The sequence below is a fragment of the Agelaius phoeniceus genome, chromosome 34 (genome assembly GCF_051311805.1).
Source record: "Agelaius phoeniceus isolate bAgePho1 chromosome 34, bAgePho1.hap1, whole genome shotgun sequence".
Lineage (NCBI taxonomy): Eukaryota > Metazoa > Chordata > Aves > Passeriformes > Icteridae > Agelaius > Agelaius phoeniceus.
In genome coordinates this window covers 1,085,667-1,103,036 of record NC_135298.1, presented here as the reverse complement: position 1 = coordinate 1,103,036, position 17,370 = coordinate 1,085,667, and positions in this window count along the sequence as shown.

Genomic DNA, 17,370 nt, shown 5'->3' with positions numbered 1-17,370 from the left:
AGCCACAAAGAGTCAGTGCAAGGCACCTGGGAGCAATTCCCCTGAGGGCAGGGAATGCTCACTGCTGATGCTTTGGCATCTCCCCAGCGGGCAAAGGGTTGAGCCTGGAGGAGTGGGGGGATCGGCCCAGGCTCTGTGCTTCTTCAGGATCCCCGAGTGCAGCAAACGGGAGAGTTCCCGGCTGGGAGAGGCCCCGCTCAGAGGGAGTCGCTGGCCCAGGAGAGCTCCAAGGGCTCCTTTTGGAGCGCTGTTTGCAGGGCCCCAAGAGAGGGGCTTCAGTCCCAGCAATGGCTCATCCTCGCCGCACTGGGCACCAACAGTTTTCTTTGGCAGGGTGAGAACAGGGATCTTGTGCCAAGAGGGAACAAAACCAGTTCCCAGGGCTGCTGCTAAAGGAACCAGGAGCTGGTTGGGCAGCAGCAGTGCCTGGAGCAGACAGTGTTTGTGATGAGCTGCAGAGGAGCTGAGCCCAGGGGCTGTTGGCCAAGGCCGAGGCCCAAGGAGCATTTCTCAGCTGGCAGGGCGGCCTGAGAAGGGCAGGGGGGAATGCACCAGCACAGGGCCATGGAACCAAGGGACCATTGTGACACTGTGGGGCCCTATGACACCAAGGCACCATTGTGACATTGCTGGGCCTCATGGAACCAAGGGGACCGTACTGACATTGTGTGGCTCCATGGAATTTAGGGATCATTGTGACACAGAGAGGCCTCATGGAACCAAGGGTCCATTGTGACACCAGGGGGCCTCATGGCACCATGGAGACCATTATGACACTTTGGGGTGTCATGGAACCAAGGGGCCATTGTGACACTGCAAGACTCCATGGAACCAAAGGTTCATTGTGACATTGCAAGGCCTCATGGAACCATGCAAAGTCAATTAAGACTCTTTACAGCCTCATGGAACCAAGGAGCCATTTTGACACTGAGAGGCACCATGGAATCACGGAGACCATTGTGACACTGAGAGGCACCATGGAATCATGGAGACCATTGTGCCCCTGGGGGTCCCCACAGAACCAAGAGGACCATTGTGATATTGTGGGGCCTCGTGAAACCAAGAGGCCTTTGTGACACTGCAGGGCTGCATGCAACCAAAGGTCCATTGTGACACTGCAGGGCCTCATGTCATCAGTGCAGCATTGTGACACTGGGCAACCAAAGGAGACCATTGTGACACTGCAGGGCTGCATGGAACCAAAGCTCCAGGGCGACACAGAGTGGCCTCCTGTCATCAATGGTCCATTGTGACACTGTGGAGCCAGAGGAGACCACTGTGACACAGCAAAGCCCCAGGGTCCAAAGGTCCATTGTGACATTGCAGGGCTCATGGAACAGAGGAGTCACGCGACATTGTGGGGCCTGGGGAACCACGGAGACCATTGTGACACTGCAAGGCCTCATGGAATCCTTGGGACCATTGTGACACTGCGGGGCCTTATGACACCTGGGGGCCACTGTGACATTGTGGGACCCCATCGAACCTGGGGGCCAGTGTGACACTGCAGGTCTTCTTGTAATCAAGGGGCCACTGTGACACTGCTGGAACCCATGGAATCAAGTCACCATTATGACACTGCAGGGCCCCATGGGTCCAAGGCACCATTGTGACACTCTGGAGCCCCATAAAACCAAGGGAACAAAGAACAGCTCTGGCTGGTTTGGCCTCCCATGGGCTGCCTGACTGGTCCAAGGGACCTTTGCATGTAGAGGGTTACTTCTCATCTGCTGCTGAAACACTGGGGCTCTGTGCTTTCCTTCCCAATGGAAAAGAACTGTCCTTCTGCTTCAGGCACCCATGGCCAGTATTGGGATTTCACCTCCAAATTTCCTTCAGTCCAGGGATTGTTCCCATAGGAATATTGCCAGGACAAATCTGGCTGGCAGTGGTTTCACAATGGTCACCTCGCATCTGTCTCCAAAACACTTGGGGAGGCTCCATGCTTCACTTCCATGGGAAAGAACTGTCCTGCTTCTCCAGGTGCCCATGGCCGAGATTGGGTTTCCACCTCCAAAAATCCCTAAATCCAAAATCTGCTATTACTGACAAGTCTGGCTGGCCTTGGCCTACTGACACTCTCACCTGCCTTCCAAACCTTGGAATTCTGTGCTTTCCTTCTTATGGAAAAGAACTGTCCTTCTCAGCCAGATGCCCATGGCCACAATTGGGATTTCACCTCCAACACTGCCTGTTGTGACAGACTGGAGGAGATTGTTGGCTCCAAACATTTTGTGTGTGGGGCAGGAAGGGGCAGGTCGGGCCTTGCCCTGCCCTGTAAGCCCAGCCCTGCCCTGCCCTGTGACCCCAATGCCCCCAGGGGCCTCCAGTGGGTTTACGGTTTCTACCTGAACCGCGGCACACTGAACCCCAGCACCGCCGTCCGAGCCTGGGCACTGGGGCCCTCTTGGCTCTACTCAGTGCTGCTGCTGTACTCGGGGCACCCCAAACCCCAGTAGGGACCCGTGTCCCCCCACTCCAGGGATTGTGCGCGACTCACACTGCCCCGATCCTCCCCGCACCCGGAGCTCCCTTCGGGGTTTGCGTGCCAACTCACCAATTCGTCTGCCACCCTCAGCACGCCCTGAGGGCGCCTACCACGCCTGAAGGGGGAAGGCCGACCCCTTGCGTGCCACTCACATTTCTATTCCTCCCACGCCCGGAGGGGGGCCCACCTTATCCCCCTGGGAGGCGTCTCACTCACTCAGGCTTCTCCTGCTTCCCTCCGTTTCTGGCCGGTCCCCTCGCAGGAGTCCGGAACCGCGGTACTCGGAGGCCCACAGCTGCTTCGGGGCTCCGAGCTGCCGGGCCCCGTCTCACACACACTTCTTTCGCTTGCCTCCTACTCCTGACACCGCCTTTACTTACCCATGCTCCTCCACACTCTTTGCTCCTAGGCTGCTGCCGACCGCTCCAGATAGGGCCAGATATCCCGCAGGCCCTCAGTCCTCTTTGGGTGTGGCCTGTCCTGGACCAGTCCCCCAGACTGTTATGAATGGCCCGTGAGCAGCTCTTTAGTGATTTCAGCTTTACTGGAAACAGTCTAGGCAGGGCACCCATGGGGTGTGCGCACACCACCGCTCCTCCCCAGACGGCGTGGAGGAGCAGGAGGTCAGCTCCGTCCTCCAGCAGAGCTGGGTCTTCTTTCCTCACGACAGTCTCTGAGTAGACGCCTGTTGGTTTCAGGTTCATAATCTTTATACTGCTCTTGGCCCACTCTGGTTAGGTTGATGAAGGCAAAAAGTTCTGACCAGGATCTTTGATATTGTCTTAAGTTCTCTTTGTTTAGAGGTGGTATTTTGATTCTTTATTTGCATGGTGGTTGGTTGTTCTAGGGGTTTTTGTTATGTAATCCTTTTCTGCTTAGTCTTATGGGAGTTTCATATTTGCTGATTAGGTGATGTAATCATCTTCTTTATGGTCTTGGGTGATTTGACATTTTAGATGAGAGTGGGAGCAGCGGGGGGAATACCCAACAGTAAGGGGATTTACATAATTTTAGGACCTTTAAAAAAACAATTAAAACTAACACCGGCACTTTACATAACTATAAAACATTAAACAAACAATCTGTACCTATCATTGGAATTTTCTATTAACTCCTTTAACAATGTATTCTCTACAACACTCTGGGAGGTTGTGGAACCAAGGGGATCATTGTGGCACTGTTGGGGCCCATGGAACCAAGGGGCCAGTGTGGAAACAAGAGGCCATTGTGAGCCTGTGGGGTGTAACAGCCCAGAACACTGAAATGCTGCAGGTAACCAAAGGCTCCTTTACTTGAGTTTGGTGCACAGCAGGAACACCAGCCAGATATTCTCAAGAGGTCAACATGACACAAAATTTTACTTGCAAAGTACAAAAACACAAGAAACTTTGGAAGAGGATTTACTGCAACATCCAATTACACAGAAAACACTTATCATAGCAGTAACTTCATTAACTTAGCTCATTTAACCTAGAAATCATTGAACACGTAAGCTGCTGAGGTGCCCAAAAAATGTTGCATATAAAGAGCATTAGAAGGAGAAGAAAGAGAGAGAGACAGAAAGACAGAAGCTCTATAGAAAGACACGCATATGACTATCACTTCCTAGGGTTCCAGTGTGGGTGAGACACAAACCCCAGGAGAAGGCAGAGTCCATACCAGGGGCTGACCTTGTGCTCCGTGTTTTTAAGCCCCCGGGCCTTTGTGGGCCTGCCCCCAGGTGGGATTTCTGATCGCTCAGGCAATCAGGGCTGGGTTAGCACTGTCCCCACTGTGTGACTGATTGACAGCTCATCCCACGGTGTCTCAGGACATTGATCTCATCCAGCCTCTGACAGTGACCATGGTGACACCGCGGAACCTCATGGAACCATGGGTCGGTTGTGACCAGGCGGGTCCAAGGACACCACGGTGACACTGGGGAACCTCATGGGAACAAGTGGCCATTGTGACGCTGTGGATCCCCATGGAACCAAGGGAACATGGAACAGGCTGATGCCTTCAGTTTTAGCTGTCATATCTCCAGATTCTGTACTGCATTAGTCTGTAACTCTGGACTTCATACAGAGTGTTAGCAAGTTCTCTTCACACTGTAGTCAGACAAAACAATCCTTTTCCAGCTCCACAACCAGATGCTGTTGCAGCTTCAGGCCCCAAAAGGGCAAACAACAGCAAATTGAGGACAGCAAACTGGGAGGATGGGACTGCATCACCTGAGGCTGGAATTGGACATTTAACCCCAATATTTAAATGGACCAAACCTTATAAAAGTGGGAAAACTCCTGACCAGTCATCCATTTTGAGTCTAGCCTTGGCTGGGCTCTTGTCCTGCTCAAGGGGAATCCTTTGAAGGCCTTGTAATAAATCCCTACTTTATTCCTTTAACTCTGCCCAGCCTCTGTTCCAGGGAGCCTCTCCAGGCATCAAGCTGATCAGTGCCCGGAGAGCAAAGGATTGCTCAGGAAGTCTCCCTCACCCTTGGACAGTCCCATCTGACCAGGGCAAAAATCCAGTGGGGAGGAGAACATTATCTTGGGCCCTGGAAGGTGTGTTCTGCCTTTGCTTTGCATTTCCTTTCCTACGACATTTGTGACGTCCACTTTTAGGAACTGAGGCTCATGGAGTTGCCACCAAATCTCTCATGGGGCTCCTCAGAGTGCACAAAGCCCAAAGGACCTGCACCTCAACCAGAATTATCTTCAAGAATTAATTTTGTCAGGAGTGGGATTAATGAAAAATATTTCAATGAGCAATTACCTCAAATGATTTTTTCCCCTATTTTCAAGATTTTCTCTCCTTAATTTTCTTTTCATAAGAAGCAATATAACATTATTTTCTAATTGATATTGAAGCAGGGTGTTCCCTAAGGAAGTCTTGATTGGTAGGAAAGGTCTTCCTTGAGGTCAAGCACTGCCTCTATGGATAAAACTTTGCTTCTCACATTTCCAATACTGCCATTTCTCTGCTGGGCCTCCGGGCACCTGCATCCCTTTTTACCTTCTAGAATACAATGATCTGCGTCTCAGCTGCTTTTATTTTTTAGGACCGGAATGATGTTTTCTGTGGTGGTGAAACAGCAGCCAAAGGCCGACAAACTGAATCCGGACCTGAGATGACAGAAGCCATGAGAAAGCTGACAACTCTTTGTGAGAACAGAGTTGTGCAGCAGTGAAAAACAACTTGTTTTTCCTGAGAAAGAGCTCTAGGACTGTGATAAACACTAGCCACCCACATAAACTGTTTTTTCACTCTTTGATAGAAAAATGAAAACTATCTCTCACAAACAACTTTTCCTGCACTTACACACCAGGGGTTTGAGTGACCAATCAATCACCTGTGAGTAAACCATCTCCAAACACATTCTGCACATGAGCCCAACACAGGAGAAGCAAATGAGATAAGCATTGTTTTCCTTTTCCTCTGAGGCTTCTTAGCTTCCCAGGAGAAAAATCCTGGGCGGAGGGATTTTTTCAGAGAATGTGAATGCCCCAGTGTTAGAGATGAGTAATGAGATGGTTGGCTCTCCCAGTTAAAGGGTGAACATGATCAGTATGTTAAGAGAAGTTGTACAGATGTAGAGTTCTGTTACTGCAATGTGTCCCCCCCACCCAGCATTGTTATCCCGGGATGATCTTGGTAGTGCGGGCATTTGGGGAGGGGCAGATTGTTCCTAAGAGGCACGGCTTAGCAACAGCTGAGCTCCAATCCAGTTCCAGGAAAGCAGTCTGCACCAATGGACAGCGACCAAGAGTCAAGAGACAGCCTTTGGGAGGAGCTAGGGCTGCCTGTTGCAACAGCAAGGATATAAAAGGGAGAGCAGCCATTGTGTGGATGAGCCAGCCACGTGGTTACCAGCCACAAAGTGGGGGAGCCTCCCAGCACTGTCACTTTTTCCTTATTTAGTCCTTTTGTTGGAAGTTTGGTTAAGCTTTTAATAGACCTTTCAAAATTTTGAGACATGAACAGTCATTTCTCACAGGGAGAAAAAGTTTTAAAAGAAAGCTTTTTTTTTAATATATCATTTTCTTTAAAACCCAGGCCATGCCGACTTCTCTCACAGTGAACCACAGCCTTTCTCCACCTGCACAGCCCCCCCTCCACTCAACCCACTCCCCCTGGACTCTGCACAACTCCCAACACACCATTTGTCTGGGGGAAAGCACAGACTGTGTCAAGGCAGCAGAGCCCAGACCTGGCCTGACTTCCCCAGACCACTGGAAAGGAGGAAATCCAGACCCACGGACACACACACGGACACAGAGCAAAGCTTTGTTCAAAGGGTTTATTGACTATTGATTGATTATTCTTCAGGGGAAATGGCCCAGGGCTCAAAGGGGTCAGGGGGTTCCTGCAGGGAGGATCATCTCCTCATGCCACTGGAGAGGAAAAAGGACACTGGTCCTTGCCAGCCTAAAAGACAAAGCCCAGAAGGTGACCCCTGGAGCCCACTGGGCCATGGCTGGGCTTTGTCCCCAGCCCTGTCCCTGCAGGCACGGCTCACCTAGGCATCCAGAGAGGCAGCCAGGCGCTTCTGCCGCAGGAGAGCCTGCAGCTCTTCAGCCACAGGGGGCTGGGGACAAAGGCAGCGTTAGAGACACACTGGGGGCACTGGGCTGCACTGGGAGGCAGGGGAGAGCAGGGGCGCCTTGGGGAAGGGGCTGTGGGAGCAATGGGCTGCAGGAGCTGCTGTGCTGCTGCCCAGAAGCACTGGGCTCCTGGCCAAGAGGCACAGCTGGGGCAGGGGCTGCATGGGACATGGGGAAGTGGGCACCTGTCCCCAGGCAGCCACTCAGAGCTAATTGGGGTAACAGAGGTGCCCTGAGAGGAGGAGGGGTGTTGGTGCCCTGCCAGCCTCTCTGACAAGCCCTGTTTACCCAGGCCCTGAGGCACCAGGAGCACATTCAGACATCTTGGGCTTCCAGGAAGGAAAATCCACAGTGAAGTGGTTCCTGAGAGCTGTCCATGGCTGTGATTCCTGTTGGACATTCCAGGGCATTAGTGAAGGGTTCTGCACATCTTTTTCCCCAGGGACATTGTGCATCCATCAGTGAAGTGTTATGGCCCAGCTGGGAAAACATTTCAGGCCACTGCCTTGATTGTTTGCTCTGGAACTCACCCAAGGAGGTGCAGGGCCCCGGAAGATTTTTCTGTGGAGTGCCCCAGGGCTGAGAGACCAGAGTGTCCCTGTGGGAAATTCTTGACCAGATGGACAAGAGCTGCGATGTCATTGGGTTGCTAAGGACACCTTGGAATGGAATTGAGGATGTGTCCGCAGGGTTCTAATTGCAGAATAATGGCCAAGGAGAGATCCAGACCTCCTTGGAGATCAGTGCCAGTCGGGGGTGGTGCTGGACAGCCACCTACCACATGCCAACAGCCCGGGCAGAAGGAGCTGGACGTGCCCAGAGGCTCCCAGTGTGGGCAGATTGGCCCTGCAGCCTCAGGGACCCCATGGGAATGTCCCTGCCGCCCTCGGGGCTGTGCATGAGCTGTGCAGAATCTCTCCCTCCAGCTCTCAGCAGCATTTCAGCAATGAGCTATTTCCCCTCTTTGACTGACCGGTGCTTTTGCACAAACAATTTACATCAGGGTCCTCGGCACAGGAAAGGCTCAGACTTCATGGAGCAGCTCCAGAGGAGGCTGAGATGCTCCAAAGTGTTGGAGCACCTCTGTGACAGAGACAGGCTGGGGGCACTGGGGTGGTTCAGCCTAGAGCAGAAAAGGCTGTGGGGAGACCCCATTGTGACCTTGCAGCACTTCAAGGAACCTCACAGGAAATGTGGGGAGAAATGTTTTAGTAGGCCTGTCTCAATTGGAGAAGGGGAAATGGTTTTAAAGCAGAAGAGAATAAGTTCAGACTGGAGATAAGGAGGAAATATTTGATGCTGTGGCGGTGAAACACTGGCATAGGTTTCCTGGACACCTGGTGGATGCTCCATCTTTGGAAATATTCCTGGTTGGATGGGCTCTGAGCAGCAGGATGGAGCAAAAGATGTCTCTGCTCCCACCCCACAGGAGGCCCTGTGGTGTCAGCTACCAGAGGGGTCAGTGTCTCTTGCAGGATTCAATTCCCCCAGAGAGCGGAGGAAACACACAGCAGCACAGATGGCAGGAACGTCCTCCCGTGGAGATGGGAATATTCTGGATCAACAGGCTCAGGCTGCCCAGTTTTGTGTCTTTGTAGATGGACACCAGTGTCAGAAGAGACTGAGAACCAGGAGCCCCCCCCAGTGTCTCTGAGTGCCCTTGGTTCCAGGAGGCCCCACAGAATCCCAGGGTGTGGCAGTAAGTTCCTTTGTTCTGAAACTGTGGTGTTATAAGCAAAAGTAGTTTGCTCCAGTTGTCTCCCATGCATGTTGGTTTGCCCTGGGGATGTACCTTCCCATCCCCCTGTCCATCTACCTCAAGACCTCCTGCTAATTCCAGATCCTTCCCTGCCACTCAGGGAAACCCTGCCCGCCTCCCTTGTCCATTACAGAAACCCCACCTTTCTCTCTAGAAACTTCTGGGTCCATCTTGTATCCCTCGAATACCCATTGGTGTGCTCAGTCCACTCTCCTCCCCTGTTGTTGCCCACTGGTTGCCATAATGTGTGCCCTGCCCTGTGCTCCTCCCCAGGTTTCTGCCATTGGTCCTTGTTTGTATCCTCCCCATGTTCCCACCCCGTACTGAAGCTGTTGTAACCCTGCATTTGCTGTCACTTGTCCCTGCACCCTCTTGGAGAGTAAAACCTGTTGGGAGCATGCAGAAGTGATCCCTCTCTTTGCTTGGCTCTGGATTCCTCATCTCGGGACAACATCAGTAGCTGCACAGAGCAGCTTGCTGCTTCTGGGAGACAAGCAGCCCTGCTTGTACCACCAGCCAAACCGGCCCCAAGGGCAGGCAGGGAGTGGCCACTCCTGGCACGGGCCAGGAGACAGGGCTGGCTGCAGACATCTGCGAGTGGCCACCGTGTCACCAGGGCCCCTTTGGCTCCAAGAGGCCCCAGAGAATCCCAGGGCCCCTTTGGCTCCATGAGGCCCCAGAGAATCCCAGGGCCCCTTTGGCTCCAAGAGGCCCCAGAGAATCCCAGGGCCCCTTTGGCTCCATGAGGCCCCACAGAATCCCAGGGCCCCTTTGGCTCCAAGAGGCCCCACAATGTCACAAGGACCCCTGGACACCACAAGGCCCTGAGGTATCCCAATGGATCCTTGGTTCCAACCGGCCGCGCTGTGTCACAAGGGCCTCTGGATTCCCTGAGAGCCCCCAGTGTCACAGTGTCCCCTTGTTTCCACAAGCCACAGGGTCACAATGGTCCCTGAGCATCTTTAGGCACCAGAGTGTCACAGCATCCCCTCAGTTCCATGAACTCCACAATGTCACAATGTCCCCTTGGCTCCATTTAGTCCTGCAGTGTCACAATGGTTCCTGGGATCCATGAGGCCCTGAGGGATCACAGTGGATGGTTCCATGAAGCCCCACAGGTTGGCAGTCTCCTCTTGGTTCCATTCTACAAGAACCCAGAGTGTCACAGAGCCCCTGTGATCCCATGAGTCCCTGCAGTGTCACCATGTCCCCAGAAGGCCATGCAGTGTCACAGTGTCCCCAGGAGGCCCTTGCAGTGTCACAGAGGAGCAGCACTGGAGTGGGCACAGCACCAGGGGAGGTTTGGCAGTGTTCCCCTCTCTGTGACACCACAGCAGTGGCAGCTACAATGTTCCCCTCTCTGTGACACTACAGGTGTGGCAGTACCATGTCCCCTTCTCTGTGACACCACAAGGGTGGCAGCCCCAAAATTCCACTCTTTATGACCCCACAGCAATGGCTGCTCCAACGTTCCCTTCTCTGTCACACCAGAGCAATAGCAGCACCAACATTTCCCTCTGTGTGATACCACAGTGGTGGCAATCCTGATCTTCCCCTCTGTGTGACACCACAGTGGTGGCAATCCTGACCTTCCCCTCTGTGTGTCACTGCAGCTATGGCAGCCCTAAGTCCCTTTTCTGTGACACCACAGCAGTGACAGCCCCAACGTTGCCCTCTCTGTGACACCACAGCTGTGACACCCTAATCTCCCTCTCTGTGACACCAGAGGTGGCAGCCCCAGCGTTCCCCTCTGTCTGACACCAACACAGTGGCAAACCTAAGATTCCCTTCTCTATGAGGAAACAGTGGTGGCAGCCCCAGCGTTCCAATCTCTGTGACACTGCAGCAGTGCAGCCCCAACGTTCCCCTCTCTGTGACACCACAGCAATGGCAGCCCCAGTGTCCCACTGTCTGTGACACCACAGCGGTCACAACCTCAACTTTCCCTCCTTGTGACACTGCAGCTGTGGCAGCCCAGAAGTTCTCTCAGTGACACCATTGCTATGGCAGCCCCAGTGTCCCCCCCTCTGTGGCACTGCAGCAGTGGAAGCCCCAAAGTTCCCCTCTCTCTGTCACTCTAGGGGTGGCTGTCTAAAGTTCTACTCTCTATGACAGCAGCACAGTGGCAGTTGCAACATTCCCCTCTCTGTGACACCTCAACATTTGCAGCCCCAGTGTTCCCCTGTCAGTGACACCACAGTGGTTGCAACCGCAGTGTTCCCCTCTCTGTGACATGACAGCGGTGGCAAAACCAATGTTCCCTTGTCTATGACACCAAAGCGATTGCAACCCCTGTGTTCCCCTGTCTGTGACACCACAGAGGTGGCACCCCCAGTGTTCTCCTGTCTATGACAGCATTGCAGGGCCAGCCCCAACATTCCCCTCTCTGTGACCCCTCAGCCCTGGCAGCCGCTGTGACAGCACAGCTGTGGCAGTCCCATTGTCCTGGTCTCTGTGACGGCACAGCTGTGGCAGCCGCTGTGTTCCCCTCTCTGTGACAGCACAGCTGTGGCAGTCCCATTGTCCTGGTCTCTGTGACGGCACAGCTGTGGCAGCCGCTGTGTTCCCCTCTCTGTGACACCACCGTCCTGGCATCCCCAGCGTTCCCCTCTCTGTGACAGCACAGCTGTGGCAGTCCCAGTGTTCATCTCTCTGTGACAGCACAGCTGTGGCAGTCCCGTTGTCCTGGTCTCTGTGACACCACAGTGGTTGCTGCCCGAACGTTCCCCTCTCTGTGACAGCACAGCCCTGGCAGCAGCACTTGAACAGAAGCAGCAGCTGTGGAACAACAGGGGAGCAGGGGAGGAGCAGAGACGGAACTCTGGAAGAGCAGGAGATGAGCAGTGCTGGAGCAGTGTTGGAGCGATGTTGGACAAGCAGGGGAACTGTGCGGGAGCATCCCCAGAGCAGCAGTGGAGCAGCTTTTGAGCAGCAGTGGAGTAACCATGGAAAAGGTGGAACAGTGGTGGCACAGGAACCACAGCCATGAACAGTGGTGGCACATTGGTGGCACATTGGAGGCATTTTGGTGGCATGTTGGTGGCACGTTGGTGGCACATTGGTGGCATATTGGTGGCACGTTGGTGGCATGTTGGTGGCACATTGGAGGCACGTTGGTGGGACCGTGGTAGCACATAGGTGGCACATTGGTGGCACGTTGGTGGCATGTTGGTGGCACGTTGGTGGAACGTTAGTGGCACATTGGTGGCACATTGGAGGCACTTTGGTAGCACGTTGCTGGCACATTGGTGGCACATTGGAGGCACGTTGGTGGCATGTTGATGCCACGTTGGTGGCACAGTGGTAGCACATAGGTGGCATATTGGTGGCATGTTGGTGGCACATTGCTGGCACATTGGTGGCACATTGGTGGCACATTGGAGGCACATTAGAGGCACATTGGTGGCACATTGGTGGCACAGGCTCCACAGCCGTGGAGCAGCGCCAGAGATGCCGAAGCTGCGGGACACAGAGCGGCTCCGAGCGCTGTGTCCTGCAGGAGCCGGCCCCGCACACCAGAGCGATCCCATCAGGCTGACCCAGAGCAGGGGCAGCAGCAGGAATTGCTGCTGGGCTCTGGAAGGCGCGGATGGAGAACATTTAATGGTGACCTGGGGGTTTGATCCTGCTCATTGTGGTCGCTTCTGGCGTGCCGGGACAGTCCCAGTCCATCTGAAGTCATGAACTCAGGAGATACTGAGGGCAACAGCAATCAAATTGCCTTCTTTACTGCAGGGAAACACAGCTTGGGAGAAGTTTCATGATTTCTGATTTAGGAACCAAACTGGGTCAGTTACTGGCCTGTGCTTTCTTCTAGTCCAAGAAGAAATTTCCAAAGTGCTGCGGTTTGGAGTTACAAACGAGCAACGTGCCTCATCACCTGGATATTGCACTTGGAGTACAGAGCTATTTGTGGTCGTTATGATCAAGAAAACCACTGGAATTCTTTTCCCGATTTCACTCTTTATTCCTCTCTCTGGGATGAAGCCTCCAGGACTCCCTGCAGGTCTGCTTTCCAGAATTTGCTCCTCTGGAGTTGGGATTGGACAAATGAGCAGTGGGAAGAGGGAGGAAAATGGACTGTTCAAACTGCAAACTCTGTTTTTGTAGCCTCTGGATTTCCAGTGTTTAGAAATTGTCATGTTTTCAACTATCTGCCCAAATCCCACATTTCTCACTTTTGCCCTGGCAGAAAACCTTCCTTTGGCCCCATTTAGGAACTGACCCTCAGAAACACCTCAGTGCAGATGCTTTTTGGTTGGTTTTGCTAACAGATGACAAGAAAATCAGTGCAAGGGGAGGCATGAGGGAGAGGGCAGAAACAATTCCTTTCTTTTGTCTTCCTGGTAGAAAATCTCCTGCAGAGGTTGTGCTGCAGCAGGAGACTTGGTGGGCCAAGGGCTGAGGGAAGCGATTCAGCTGAGGCAGCTGAGACATCTCCTCCCTGGTTTGCAGCCCTGGGGCTGGCAGGGGACACAGCTGCCCCCCATGCACCCCACAGCCCCTGGAATGGGGGATTCTTCCCGCCTCTGCCAGATGCTCCTTCTCCATCCCTGGCCTGGGTGCTCCTGCTCTGAGCTCCCTGCCGTGGTCATTGCTGGCGGTGGGGAGCAGGAGGGAGGAGTTCAGCGCCAACCTGGGAGGTGCCAGTGGGGCAGAGATGTGTGGAGGTGACAGTGACAGAGCGACAGGATGTGCAGATGGACACAGGGACAAGACAACACCTCTGGGGGAAACCTCTTTGAGATTCAGAGACATTTCCTTTGGAACACACACACGGACACAGACACACAGACACAGAGTGTAGCTTTGCTGAAAGGGTTTATTACTCATTTGAGGAAAAAGGCCCAGGGCTCACAGGGGATCAGGTGATTTCTCCAGAGGTGATCATCTCCTCATGCCACTGGAGGGGGACAGGACATGATTTTCACCAAGCGTTCCAGTGCTAAAAGACAGAGCCCAAAATGTGATCCCCTGGGTCCCCTGGGACAGGAGAGGGGCCTCGTGCCCACCTCTCTTTCATGAGGGTGAAAAGAATTGAGGTTCTGGATAAACCCAGGACAGGATTTGGCCCCTCAGATCCACAGCGTCCCCAAACCCCCTAAGCCCTGGGATGCTCCAAAACTGGCCTGAGAACCTCCCTGCCCCCAGGGGGACTGTGGGGTTCCCAGAGCTCCCCAAGTGCAAGGAAAGACTTGGGGCTGCTCTATGCAGCCACCTTGGGAAACAGATCAGTGAAAGCTCCTTTCTGTCCCTCTGCTGGCCCCAAACTCTGCCCACCCAGAACACCCCAGGGTCCCCCATGAACCTCCCAACATCACGTGGGGGTCAGGGGAGCACCAAGTGCTGCTCACCTATCCATGGAGAGCGGCAGCCAGGCGCTTCTGCCGCAGAACAGCCACCAGCTTTTCAGCCACAGGGGGCTGGGGACAAAGGCAGCATTAGAGACACACTGGGGGCACTGGGCTGCACTGGGAGGCAGGGGAGAGCAGGGGCGCCTTGGGGAAGGGGCTGTGGGAGCAATGGGCTGCAGGAGCTGCTGTGCTGCTGCCCAGAAGCACTGGGCTCCTGGCCAAGAGGCACAGCTGGGGCAGGGGCTGCGTCCTGGCTCATCCAGGGGCTCCTGGGCTGACAGGGATGGGAATGCAGCAGGGCCCTGGGCAAAGGCTTCCCTGGGGAGCAGCCCTGGGCCAGGGCATTGTCTGGGCTGTCAGGAGGGGTGCACTGGGCTCTGCTGGGACAGACTGGGATGGCCTGGGCTGTGGTGGCCAGGCAAGGGGAGGCTCTGACAGCAGCAGAACTCGTGGTACCCACCAGAGGCGTCTCCAGGACCGCGACATTGTCTAAATCCAACTGCAGAGAGACCAGGAGACCTCGCTGGTCACTGGGATGTCCCCGGTGCCAGCAAGGGATGGGGGGACACCCCTGCCCCCCAATGCCCTGAGGGGATGCCCTCCCATGCCAGCAGCCCACTCACCTCCCGCAGATCATCTTGGGTTCCTTCCAGGAGTGCCTGGAAAGGAGAACAAAGGCTGGGTCTGGACTGGACCTTGTGGGGCTGGGGGGCACACGGGTGCAGGGAGCAGGGCGCAGGCAGAGGGATGGGAATTCAGGGCCTCCAAGGAGATCTGTTTGAGGTGGGGGGAGACCCAAAGACACTGATCTGGGGTCACTTGAGGGCCCAGGGGACAGGGCTGGGGCTGTGGAAGGAGCAGGGTGTGAGGTACAGGGGAGGAAAAAGGAATTGAGGTGTAGGGACATGGGAGGGCAAGGGAGGGACTTGGCAGGGACAGAAGAACGAGGACAGGTGGGGACAAAACCAACGGGACTGGGAGATCATTGGAGTATGGGGAGCGAGTCAGGGAATTCTATAGGAGGACCCTGCTGCAGTGGCCAGGAAGAAAGGCAAAGGATTGAGGGGGGACATGGAAGGAAAGGCCTCAGGACTGGTCAGTGGGAGGGAGTTTGGGGACCCTGAATGGGACACAGAGGAGAGACCAAAAGAGTGGGAAGGGAGGCCAGAAAGGGCAGGATGTGGGGACAGCGTTTGGCTGGTGCCTCACCTTGGCCTGTGCCGGGGGGCACAGCAGGATGGAGAAGAGCAGGGCCACGCTGAGCACAGCCACCTTCATCTTCCTCTCGCTCTGGGCAGCGCTGCCTGAGGCTGCAGCAGGTGAGGAGCACCTTTATCCCTGCCGGGACTCCTCCCTGCACCCTCCCTGCCAGCCCCCAGGCCAAAGCCCGGCCTGGCACAGCCCCCAGCCCTGGCCACAAGCCCAGCCCTGGCACAGAGTCCACCCCACCCCACCTGTGGCACGGATCCAGCCCCCTTGCCCGGCATCCCTCCAGCTTCCTGCATGGGGCAGCTGCCCCTGGAAGGGCCCAGGCACCTGGGGGGCCAAGGGGGGCAGGCAGGGAGCCAAAGGCACCTGGGGACCCTGTGGGGACAGCCCCCAGTCCAACACAATCCATCCTCCAACAGCCCCCAGTGCCAGATCCCCCATCTCCTGCTGCCCCTCCCCTCCCAGAGCTTTCCCTGGGGGACACCCCAGAGCTGAGCCCGGCCCCAAACCCAACATGTGGGAGAACAAGGGGAACAAGGGACATGGGATCAGGTGGCTGATTGGCATCTCAGTCACTGCAGACACTGGGGAGCACTGGGCAATGCTGAGCACCTGCAGACAAGGCTGAGGCCTGGGGAATGCCTCACGAGTGACAATTCCCACATCCACACAACCCGATAGCCCTTTCCCTGCAGATGCCAAACCCCACCAAGCTCCATGCCCACAGCACTGTCCCGAGGGGAATATGCCCTGCCCTGCCCCTCATCCTGTCACACCTGCAGCCACCGAGCCCTCCCAGAGCACCTGGGTCATGGCCCTGGCTCTGGGCCCAGGCCAGCACTGGCCCTGAGCAGGATGTGCCCATCCCAGGCACATGGGGAAGTGGGCACCTGTCCCCAGGCAGCCACTCGGAGCTAATTGGGGTAACAGAGGTGCCCTGTGAGGAGGAGGGGTGTTGGTGCCCTGCCAGCCTCTCTGACAAGCCCTGTTTACCCAGGCCCTGAGGCACCAGGAGCACATTCAGACATCTTGGGCTTCCAGGAAGGAAAATCCACAGTGAAGTGGTTCCTGAGAGCTGTCCAAGGCTGTGATTCCTGTTTGACATTCCAGGGCATTAGTGAAGGGTTCTGCACATCTCTTTCCCCAGGGACAATGTGCATCCATCAGAGAAGTGTTATGGCCCAGCTGGGAAAACATTTCAGGCCACTGCCTTGATTGTTTGCTCTGGAACTCACCCAAGGAGGCGCAGGGCACAAGGGGGATGATTTCCCTTGGGAGTTTTGATGCTTTGGGCCTTGGAGGAGACACCAGAGTGTCCCTGTGGGAAATTCTTGATCAGATGGACAAGAGTTGTGATGTCATTGGTTTTCTGAGGTCACCTTGGAGAGAAATTGAGGAAGTGTCTGCAAGACCCTCAACAGTGAATGAATGGATGAAGGAGATCCTCACTGTCCTGACCCACTATCCAGCAAAACCACAGCCAAGGGAAGAGGCCTGGTGGAATCAGGGGGGAAGGAGACCTTGTTGAGCCTGGTGCACACTGGGCACTGTGGGGTGATCCCCTGCTGGTGTCCCAGCTGTCAGTGCAACACCACTGCTCTGATAAGACTGGGTCCTTAAGAAACAAAAGAAGTGTTCAAGCTCAGGGGAGGAGGGGATCTGGTCGCACTTCTCTTCTCTGGCAGTTTCTCTCCCAGGGGGACATTACATGAGAATTGGGATGCGGTAAAGGACAGGGCTGAGGGCAGCTGCTCCCTCTCTCTCTGGGCTTCGCAGGAGGACGCTGGGAGCTGCTGCCTGGGAAAAGGAATTGGTTGCTGCGGGTGGCCAGAGCAGCTTCCCCAGGCAGGCGCTGTCAGGCGCCTGCAGCACCGAAAGCGGCTCCACTTGGGGCTGCCTTGACAACTGCCCCAGCCCAGCAGACGCCTGAGCCCGGATGGTGCAATCAAAGCCTCACCAGAGGGACGAGAGGAC